Raw genomic sequence first — 12,144 nt, 5'->3', positions numbered from 1 at the left:
TTGCAATACTATTTACTTTGAAAAGAAAAACATTGAAAAGCTAAGCAATTAATTTCAAGGTGAACAATACGGAAGAATACTGGCTACAATCTATTCAAATTGATTTTATTTTTGTGTCTGATGTCTCTACATTTATGTTGTTATTATCAATCTCATTTGCCTGGTAAGCTCAGCAAAAGCCTGTGATATTCATTGTGGCAAGGAATCAAATGCGCCTGTCATTGGCATAAACCTCGAGCACCATATAGGTGACAGCCCGACTTTAGCTCAGTTTTGCTCCCAATTTTAAGGGAGAGCATCCCGGAGTGACAGATCTAAGGGTCTCCTAACCCTCTTCTTCTACCACTAATCTCTCAAGAGAACTTTTGGCTCGCCGCATATTTACTGTGCTCCCATACCGAACATTATGATATACATTTACAAATATCCATGCCTTCTCCGGGATTCAAACCTGGGCCCTTTGGTACGGCAGTCAGAGTCACCATCTCAGTTAGGCAGCTCTCTACATATATTCATATACTAAATAAGAATCAAATAAAATACATCTAATACCAAATGAAACACAACTGATACCTTAATCAATGAAATACAACTAATACCTTTATCTATAAAAAAAAAATAAAAAAAAAAAAAACTGTTTGGCGAATGTTGTTCTATTAATGGAAAAATAAAATAGTACAGTTTTTATGATTAAAGGCAACATAATGATTTTTAACAACTTAATCTGACAACAGTTACTTGTCAGCAGCATGTCAATATCATACATGCAAAATTGCAGTTTCAAGAGGAAGAAATTATTTAAAGTGGATTTTTTTTTTTTTTTTTTTTAATTTGTAGGAAAAAATTCGTAGGAAAAAATTCGAGTTAAATTTTTTTTTACATAAAAGTTCTCGCATATAATATGCATAGTGGGATATACAGGGTGATCAGCAAATAAGCCCTGATTTCAAAATTAAATATCTCTACAATAAAGATCAATAGAATTATGCGGTAAACTGTATGTTCATTAGCAAAACTGTAAACATCGTGTACAAAAGTTTAGAAAATTTAGTTACGAAAATCGTTAACAGATGGCACTCTGTGCTGAAAACTCTTTCCCTGAAAGGAGTAAAAAACACTAAAGTGAAGCAGCCTTTGCAATCAAAATACAATTTTTTCAAAATGTTCACCGTTCGAAACAATGAGGTGACATAACAAACAATGAAATTTGACATCACGTCTTGCAAGGTCTCAACGGAAATGGAATCACATGCAACACCAATCAACGATTCAACCTCATCTAGAGTAGCGGGATTGTTTTGATAGACAGTGTATTTCAATGCACCCCACAGAAAGAAGTCACAAGGACTCAGATCGGGAGAATATGGAGGCCAAGCTATTCCTGTGTCAGTAAATAATCTAATGCAATTACTTCATTTCTAAAGTATTCATGAAGAAAGCGAAAAACTTTATCTGTTCGATGTGGTTCAGCCCCATTTTGCAGGAACCAGTCGATACCTGGTCGATCCTCCAGCGCTAGTTGAGTGCTGACAAATTGTTCCAAAATTGTACCGTAACGTTCAGTAGTTATTGTTTCTCGTACGAAAAATGGTCCGATAATGCCTCTGATGCATACCACAGCCCATGCAGTAACTTTAGACGAATGCAGTGTTTTCTCTTCACACAAATGAGGATTTTTGTTTTGTTTATTAACGATTCCTTTCAAATGAAAATGTGCCTCATGTGTGAACCAGATGCAGCTCACATCAAATCTGTCGTTGTCGACCATTGCTAGAATCCTATTCGCAAAGTCAACGCTTTGTTGCACAGCTTTCAAGGGTATGGCCTGATGGATTTTGTATGGAAACAGACGTAGGCTATTTTTAATATTTTTTGCATGCTCATGTACTTCAAACCTGTCTCTGATGCCATCCGTTGGATGCTTTTCCTAGGATTTTGCTAAACAATTTCAGAAACTTTAGCTGCATTTTCAGGAATGACTACAGTTTGCCTAGGCCCAACATTTTCCTTTCAATCATCAGCCACGCTGCCAGTCCGTTCAAATTTCACGAAGAGCGTGCGAATGGTTTTTGCATCAGGTCCAACTGCAAAAGTGAATCGGTTTTGAAAACTGCGATGTGTTGAAGTAGGACTGTGTTCTAATCGGTGAAATTCCATTACCAAAAAACACGTTGTTCAGTGGAATACATTATTTCACTTTCTATGTTAGCCTTTTTTCACTAGCCAACAGTCATACTGACCACTTTCGAATTCAAAGCACATTTTTAAAGGCTATTGATAGGTCATTGCGATTAGAGCGCCATCTGTTAACGATTTTTGTAACTAAATTTTCTAAACTTTTGTATACCATTTTTACAGTTTTGCTAAACGTACAGTTTACCGTATAATTTTATCGATCTTTGTTGCAGAGATATTTAATTTTGAAATCAGGGCTTATTCGCTGAAAAAAAAAAAAAAAAGAGCCCATCTGGATACTGGTAGTGACAGTATGTGCCTCTTCAAAGTTCTTATAACAGTAATAATTTTTTCAACATCTAATTTAAAAAAATATAAGCATAATATAGTGCACTATAAACTAAAGTCATAAAATTGAAATATGAACTTCAGAAGTAAGAAAACAATTATCGTCATTCTCATTGCAAAAAATTCCAATGTTGGGAAGACTTTCATTACAAGAATATGAAATAACAGACAATCTGTTCAATCAAATATTGGAAAAATTTAACTCATCTGTCAATGTACGAAGAATACAAATGGCATCAATTTCATCTTTGATCATAAACTATATTATTTAATATTTGAAATATGTTACTTATTAAACATATTTTGAAAGTTCTTGAACAGAAAATATATGCAGTACTATTTTGTTGACATATATTTATTTAAAGTTAAAAATGCATTAATTATTTGCAGATCTCCTGACTTTGAAAACAGACCTATTTCATTAATTTTCACATATCAATGACAACTACGAGTAGGCCTACAATGCTGTAGATACGTTCCTTGGAAATATCACATTAAGGGATATAGAATATAGTGTTATAGGCGACAACAACTTATACAAAAACTGGGATTTGATTCTAAAAAGAGAAAAACTGCTTTTTATGGTGAAACCTTTTCATCATTTTTTTTAAAATTTATGTACATAAAATATTTCATAAAAAAAACTTAAATAAAATTCAACATCATATAAGAACTAAAAATATCATGATTTCAAGTCAAAATCAAAAAGAAACAATGTTATGCTAAATTTATTCCTCACTCTCACTTGTTATAGTTGTTCGAGAATGTTTGACTGACTTTATTTCAAGATCTGAGCTTGTTTCATTTGCAAGTTCCACTGCACTTCTCATAGCTTTAGGTTTAAAAAAAAAAAAAAAAAAAAAAAAATTGTCAGGCAGATAAGCAATTTTGAAGATTTCTTTTACATATTTCCACTCTCTCCGACAGAGGATCATTCTCTAATAAGTAAGATTCCATCTGTTTTGCCATGTCCAAACACTTTTCTATACCGTTCAGAATGAAGTTTTTGGTTTCTTCATAGAAAAGATCTTCATAATTATCTTCAATTGTTAATGTTTCAGATATCATTGTCACCAAGTCTGTTTCATTTATTTCATTTTCTGTAACTAATTTCAGAATATCAACAATTATTTCAGTGAATTCACCCCCTCCTATTCCATGTGCAAGGTTTACTACGTTATTACATTCACAGTGAATTAGCTCAACAACAGTTTCCTGACTGACCAAAATTCCAGTAACAAAACTTTCCAGGAAGCTTTTAGAGTTGACTGCCACATTTCTTTTAGGAATGAGCCAATAATTTCTTCACAATTTTAAATTGAAAATTGTTTTCCAACTTAATTGGCTGTAATACCTGCAGAATCTATTTTCTCTACAATTAATTCAAATGATTTATGGATACAGTACCATTTAAAAGTTGTTACGACTACTTAATCCAAGGGTTGCAACAACAAAGTGGTGTTGCTGCAACAAAAACGCCCTCACATCCAGTTGTTTTAAATCAGCCTAATGTAATATGCCTTTTTACCACGCAACACCACTTTGTTGTGTGGTAAAAAGGCAAGTTCAACATTAGGTTGATTTAAAACAATTGGATGTAAGGGCATTTTTGTTCCACTGTTTCATTGAGTGTGGATTTAGTGTTCAATAAATCAGCATTGGCTTGGTAATATAATCAACAGAAGTGTTACTACTTAAAAGTAGAGTTATGCTAGGGTGCGTTTCTGTATTCTCAGCCGGCAAGCTGTGTCGGTTATAGATTTATACAACTGGAGACTAGGGAAAGCTATCACGTATTTTCTAAACTGCACTATAAAAATACCACACTGTATGAAAATTTCAGCATTTTCCCTACTGCACTGGAGTGAAAATACATTGTAAAGGTACCATGTTGTAGGAGGGCTACCTGTATATAATTAATCCTCTGAGTGTCATGACAGGCTATATCCAGTCATGCTTTTTTACTTTCTTTAATCATATAAATGAATGTAAGTTTATGATAATAAAGACTAAAATAAGTAAATATACAAATTTAGGTAATAAAGGCTGTTTAAATACAGATCTTCATGACAGATCCAAAAACCTACACTGCTCAGAGGGTTAATACAAATACTATTTCTTGAACTTTGTAGAATTAATACTTACTACAGATACAGTTTAGTAACAAAAAGACTAGGTAGATTCACTATCTTGTTGACAAAGAATTTATTTTAAGATTAAAATTCTTATTATTATACAAAATAATAGATGTATTTCACTTGAAATATGATGTGCTAAACTTCAAAATATACAAAGTGAACAGGAAATTATCTTTGTTTCTAAATAGCTGGTGAATACATCAAATATAATGGATGTAATATTTAGTAAAATGGTCTTGCATTACAAAGTGATAACAGCCGCAGCTTTCTTTATTGGATAATTTCAGAGCTTTAATGATATCTATCATTTTACAAACTATCAGAGTTAAAGGGAAAAAATTCAATTATGAAGTGGAACAGAGTTATCCATTTAGTATAAAAAGATATGCGGTGCATGCAAACACAATAAATAGCCACCTGTATAGTTTGAAATATTCTGGAGGTTTGAAACCTCTCAATCTAACACAGTTCCACATAACGCTGTCATTTTGTTTATGGTTCACAGTGATGAAGCCACTGATCTTTTGGCACTATCTGTGCACAAGACAAATTCTCAAAATTACTTTCTTAGTTTTCTTCTGCAATTTTTTGCATAGTTCCCCTTGACTTATATGTATTTAGTACAGCAATTCCTTAAATATCTGATTCCAGCCAAAAACAAACAAAACAGGGGAAAAAAATCACAGCCTTCAAATTATGATCTATTTTGTCAGGTTTTGCTAATTTTAAGGTAAACTTTGATTCATTTTAATGTATTTACATATAAAGTAAGCTTTTTACCTATAGTATGCACTCACATACATTATATATAATCGCATATATCAGCCAATTGTTTTAACTCCTAAATGTCTAATAAGAGAAGTTAGATAATACGACTCTGCCGAAAGATAAACATTATCCTCTCCGTAAAAATCATAACAGCTTCTTAACAGCATGCTATTATTGTGTAGGAGAAAACATATGCAAAAGTTAAGTAAGAAAAATATATGCGATCCAGGTCAAAGCATCAATGTTGTGTGTCAATTTCATATAAAGGTGGTGCAATAACTTAAAGCCAAAAATTTATAGTACAATATTTAATCATTCTTCCAAAGAACAATTTGCAACGAGTACAACAGTGAATTATTTGGTTGGGAAGAAAGTAATTTTCGTTTGCACAGACACATAGTGTTATGTTCGTTTTGTTATTCTTCTGTCAATCATAGAATTTGTTTTCTTTCGAAATTTGACAGATGACTCTTTTAGGTTGCTATAAAAACAAATTCCATGTATTTTTGTTTACAACTATTAGTTTACTGTCAATTTTAACATGGGGTGCAAAAATAAATATTTTCAACATATTTTACTTTTTTATTTTCATAAAAGCAAGAAAATGGCTGAAACTCACAAAGAGACATGTGAAGTTTATGGTGCTGACTGCTTAATAGAATGCAAATGTCAGAATTGGTTTTAAAATTTTCATTATGGAGATGATGATAAAATTAAAGCCCTAACTGAATTGATTCACCATATAACTGTGTGAGAGATTTCGAAAAGGTTAAATGTATCATGCACAATAATTAAAAATAACATAAGATATCTTGGACTCATTAAGAAGCTTGATATTTGGGTTCTGCATTAACTGAAAGAATTTCACTTAACACAATGAACTGATATTTGTGACATGCATTTCAAACATAATCCCTCAACATTATTTTTTATTTATTTTTTTTTTTAATGAATTATCACTGGTGATGAAAAATGGATCATCTACAATAGCATTAACTGAAAAAGATCATGGTCGAAGCATGATGAATCAGCACAAATGACATAAAAAGCTAAACTGCATCAGAAAAAGATCATGCTGTCAGTTTGGTGGGATTACTAATGTGTTATGTATTTTCAGCTGCTTCCAAGCAACCAAATGATAAACTCAGATGTTTACTGCCAACAACTTACAAAATTGGAGGAAGCAATTGAATATTAAAGACCAGAATTGGCAAATTACAAACGAATCATGTTTCACTATGACAATGTAAGGTCTCATACATCTTTAGCAAAAGGTATGAAATTACTGCAGCTTGGCTGGGAATTGAAGGACCCACCGCATAGCCCTGACCTTGCAACATCAGATTATCATTTACTTAAAATTTTATAATGCTTCTTGAATGATAAAAATTTCAGTAATAATGATGATTTCAAATGACACTCGGATGAGTTTTTTTTTTTTTTTTTTTTTTTTTTTTGCTGATAAAGATAAGAAGTTCTATGTGCATGGATTCATGAATTTATCAGAAAGACGGCAAAAGGTCACTGAACAGAATGAAAGATTCAGAAGTCAAATAACAAAAATCAGCATTATATTTACAAAATTTTCACAGGACTAGTTTCGATGGTTTTACCGAACCACCATCTTCAGCTGCAAAACCGCAAAAACCGCATTTTGCGGTTTTGCAGCTGAAGATGGTGGTTCGGTAAAACCATCGAAACTAGTCCTGTGAAAATTTTGTAAATATAATGCTGATTTTTGTTGTTTGACTTCTGAATTAGTATTTATTCAGCGTGTTATTGTGTCTTAAGAATGAAAGATATTTGACTGACAACAATCTTAGATAAATACATATACTAGCTACAAAATGATTCATTTTTTATACAAGCCCCTACATACCACTAACATATTAAAGTCACAATAAAACATAAATAATAAATATTTCCATTTTAACACTTAGTTTATATAATCATCATTTCTTTTACATGATCATCACTACATGCAAGGAGGAGGCAAAATGTACTTATATGAGCAAGGCTTCAGTAATCAGAAATCATTTTCATCAACACACTGGGTAAACAGTCCTAATCAGTCTGTATCTCAGGCCATAGACATGAACATAACACACAGTCGTCTCACAGTTTATCACAAATTCACAAATAGTCACAGAGCCTGAACTCTGATGGAACTTATTATACTTCATTGACAGGAACCTTGCCCTGAACTTTGTTCTCCATAACAGACAGAAGACCTTATTCTAAGTTGCTAACTAATTACCAGTCTAAAATAGTCTCTTTATAATATCTCTCTCTTACGCACACACACAAACAAAAAAAAAAAAAAAAAAAAATTGCCCAGATTCAATCAGTGACCTTTATCTCTCAGACTTTACTTAAGTGTCTGCAAAACCAGAACACTTCCTCCATCCAAGTCAGGAACCCCAAACACTCTCTCTCAAACATCTATTTAGTTTAATATAGCACCCTCTTGTAAAAGGGGTCAAATTTAGTTTAGTTAGTAGTTGAAGCGGTTATGAAGTGGACCTATGGTGTGTTCACTCGTCCACCTTGTCTATGCTAATAGAGCATCTTAACTTGTAACTTTGTACATTATGTAAATAATTAAATATCATCATTTCTATACTTAAAAGAAATAAACCTCCAGATAATTTAAATAGCTATCAACCCATTTCTTTAACTAGCATTTTATCCAAGGTTATGAAAAGAATGATTACACCTTGTCAGAGTTGGTTTCTCGAGTCTAATAACCTTATTTCTTCAACTCAGGTTGGATTTAGGAAATGGATGTATACAAACCAACAAGTTATCTTGCTGAGTCAGTCCATAAAGGACATTCTCGATCAGACATGCTCTGTTTTGGCTGTGTTTGTGGACGTTGAGGCTGCTTTTCAAAGTTTGGCGACTCAAATGTATCCAGAATTTACAAAACCTGGATGTGTGCAGTAATATGCTCTCTTGGATCAAGAGCTTTCTTTCACAATGTTTCTGTGCCACTCGCTTTTGTGATTCTGTGTCCAACTTTAAGCAAAGTGAAACTGGCTTGCCATAGGACACAGTGATCAGACCTATTTTTTTAAATATTTTTATTGATGATTTATTGAGTATCTTGTCTTCTGATGGATTGACTAATGCTGCCCTTTTTTGCAGACGATCTTGCTATTTGGTGCTATGCAACTAAAGGTGATCAATCCAGGTTAAACACTGTCCTGAATAAGTTTCTCGAGTGGCTGGAGGGCTGGAGTTTGGAGAATAATATGACTATAAACTTAGAGAAGACTACTAGTCAGTATTTTACTTTAAATAGACAGCCTTTCACTTCTGATCTTGTTTACAGAGGTTCTTTTTTGCAGCATAATGATGTTTCGACTTATCTGGGTTGTATCTATGATAACAAATTGAAATGGACTAAGCATGTTGAATACATCATCTCAAAACAAAGGAAGAGACTCCCCATTCTTAAGAGACTAGCTTGTGCTAAATGAGGATATGGCAGAGCTACCTTTAACACTACTTATGAGACTTATGTCCAGCCGGTTTTGAATTATTGCAATGAAGTGCTGGTCTCTGCCTTGGATAGAGTCTTGTGAATATGCTTGATATTTTCCAAAACCAGGCTTTACGCTTGATCATTGGAGGTGTTAAAACTACTGCCGTACTTGCTATGCATTTGCTTTGTAACTTACAGCCAATGACTAACCTGGTTCAGAGGAATGTAGCTATCTTTTATAATAGACTTACTAGACTCCCAAATATTTCTTTTTGGCGTGAATATGATTGTAACAGAGTACATAATCTTATTACTCTGAAGAGCTTCATTCAATGCATCCAGGGAAACGCTCAATATAATGTCATTAACGACAAGGCCTATGAATTTTTAACTCGTATAAATCCACTGGAGTTTATGGTTCTCCATGTCAGATTGGACTTGACTTTGAATGTGAGGAAAAATGACCTATGCTCAACTGCTCTTCATGCCATCGCTTTAGAAACCATCAATACTTGCTATCCTCCTGTTGAGTGGCTTCATATTTACACTGATGGTTCCCTTTTGGATTTCACCCAGGGTGCTATTACTGGCATCTTCTGTGATCTGTTTTCCTTTTATCAATATGTTGGCTCTCATACAACCCATTTTGATGGTGAAGTCGAGGCCATCAGTTAAGCCCTTCAATAGCTTTCTGCCTGTCTTTCACCTCTTGATAAGGCTGTAATTTTATCAAACTCACGTTCTGCTCTACACGCCTTACCAAATAACCTAGGAAAACAAAGTGCTCGTGTCCAGAGCTGCAGGGAGCTGTTGAGCAGAATTCAGACAAAGGTTGCTTTCCATTGGGTGTCATCACATTATGACCTTTGGGAAAATGAGATGGCAGACCTTTTGTCAAAAAAAGGTATGGATATTATCCAAAGGTCTTCTAAAGACCTATCTCTTCACTCTGCTAAACTTGAAATCAATAGGATTTATAAAAAATCCTTTCATAATGCTGCTGTTAGTGCTACTGAAAATAAGTCATGGAGGGTGCTATTAAAAGCAGACTGTGTCTTGAACTCTTCTCGTGCTACTGCTGTGGCTGTATTTAGACCATTGACTGGACATGGCTGCCTTGGTGCTCATTTGTTTTAATCTGACTGTCTCACCTTTATGTGCTTTGTGTGATTCTGGAGAAGTTATGGACACTGCTCATCTGGATGTGTGCTCTGCACTTAGGAGCTTAGACTGTATTATGAAGAAATATTGGAGAACTTGCTGCCTAATGACCTGATGGTCAACGGCCAGGCATTCGATAAATAAATAAAAATATTTGCGTGGCCTAATTTAGAGTTATTCTGAACCACCGGCATCATCACTCAGATTTATACCAATCAAATCCATAAAACTTGAAAAGTTCATCACCACAAATAGGAGTCCTTATGGATAAGTTTAATCCAAATCTTCTCCCACAAATTCCATTTTTATCTCGAAAACTACAAACACTTCTACAAGTCATCTCCAATGAAATGTTCAGTCTCATCTGAAAAAACTACACACCTAATGATAGTTATCACCTACAGTTCTTTTTTAATTTTTGCAAAACTACTCATTGACTCAAAGCAGGTCTAAAGCTACTCCTCCCTCCCAAAAAAAGGCTTCGCCTATGCAGCAAAATCTTCCTTATTTAATTCCAGACCTAATTATTAATTAGCAGCTTTCTTCTTATGCAACCACACTTCACTAAACATAATTGTCCATTACAATCTGCTATAGGCTTTTCCAAGTCAATTATAACCATGTAGAAATTAAAAATTAGGTACCACACATATTTTCTACAGTGCCTCAAGAAAGACAAATAGGGTATTTTTCCTCTTCTCATTTGGCATGGGAAATTCTCCTAGACACCTGATAAAATGTATGCTTGTCTACTCGTCTGTTCGCATCACAGTTCAAAGAAAAAATAAACAATAAATGGCACCAATGATGAAATTCAAGCTACTTTTCTTTCACAAATTTACAAGAATTTTTTTTTTTTTTTTTTTGGGGGGGGATCTCAAGCACATGTTTGCTCTCCCAAGTACAAAAGGTGTTCACACATTTTTGTAATGACTTTGCGATGATATATATTTATATATATATATAAACAAACCTTAGGATTTTATTTTCTAATATGTTCAATCTGATAGCCCTTTTGTTGAACTAACATATTACATCTTGATTACCATAATAAAAGTCCTTTTCTTTAAACATCAAGGTTGATTTTATTTTACCCCTCCTTCACAATCTTTCAGAGTCCATCCAATGTTTGCGATGCCGCTTATAAAAAGCTTGTTTTAAAAGTCTAAATGCACAGTAATCCATAGGAGACACATCAGGAAACTTGAGTTGGATGCATTTAAAGAGAATGGATTCAATTCCAGTTTCATTTCTCATTTTTCAAAAAATAAAGCAGTAGATTTAGAGGCATGGCTTGGAGCCTATCCTCCTGAAACTTAACTCAATGAAGATTGGATAAACAGATGGATTTTTTCCCTTAAAAATAGGCGTTACAATATATTTCTGATAGTAATCTGAATTAATTTTAACATTTTTTTCTGCTGTCCTTATTTTAAGTTATAAAAGAATTCAGTAATAACCATAAAACCTTTAGAAAAACATTTTTTGTTTTCTCTCAACCAACATATCAAGTCATTTTTTCTTGTCTTTTTCGGCAGTAAATTGATCTTTTTCTATTGTAATCAGATAAGTATACCCAAGAGAATATTTTCAATGCTGCAGACAATAATTAAACCTTATTCCATTTTGATGCCAGTCACATTTGTATTTAAAAATTAATATTTAAATTCATGTAGAAAATCAAAGTCATTAAAAAAATGTTTGAACACTCTATGTAAGCTTCACGTGGTCATTTCGCATTAATGAAAGTGAAAACAAACTCTCTGTCTCAACATATACACAGGACGTCCTAAAATAATTTTTTAGTTTTTACTGGCACCTACTGCTCAACTCATAATTTATCTGCAATTCTTGTCAAGGAATCCACAACTATTGGAAATAACCCTGAAGCCAAATTCTCTATATAACACTATTTTATGAAGATGCAAATTAATTATGTGATGAAAATAATAACATCAGCTTTCAAGTCTTCAATAAAGGCAAGTTTAAGCTAAAGTTTAACAAAATAACAAATCATTTATTTAAATGAATTGTATCATAAAGGACAAGAAATGCATGAAAATTAGA

General features: G+C 33.3%; 1 protein-coding gene across 8 annotated transcripts in view; it reads right to left on the bottom strand.

Moving 5' to 3' along the window:
* Positions 1 to 12,144, bottom strand: part of LOC118201622 (uncharacterized) — an 85,231-nt gene that overhangs the window by 61,337 nt on the left and 11,750 nt on the right. The window lies entirely within an intron of this gene.

The sequence above is a fragment of the Stegodyphus dumicola genome, chromosome 4, assembly GCF_044657685.1.
Source record: "Stegodyphus dumicola isolate Sdum_Otavi_A_Nest chromosome 4, ASM4465768v1".
Taxonomy (NCBI): Eukaryota; Metazoa; Arthropoda; class Arachnida; order Araneae; family Eresidae; genus Stegodyphus; species Stegodyphus dumicola.
This window is presented reverse-complemented; position numbering and strand designations above follow the sequence as displayed.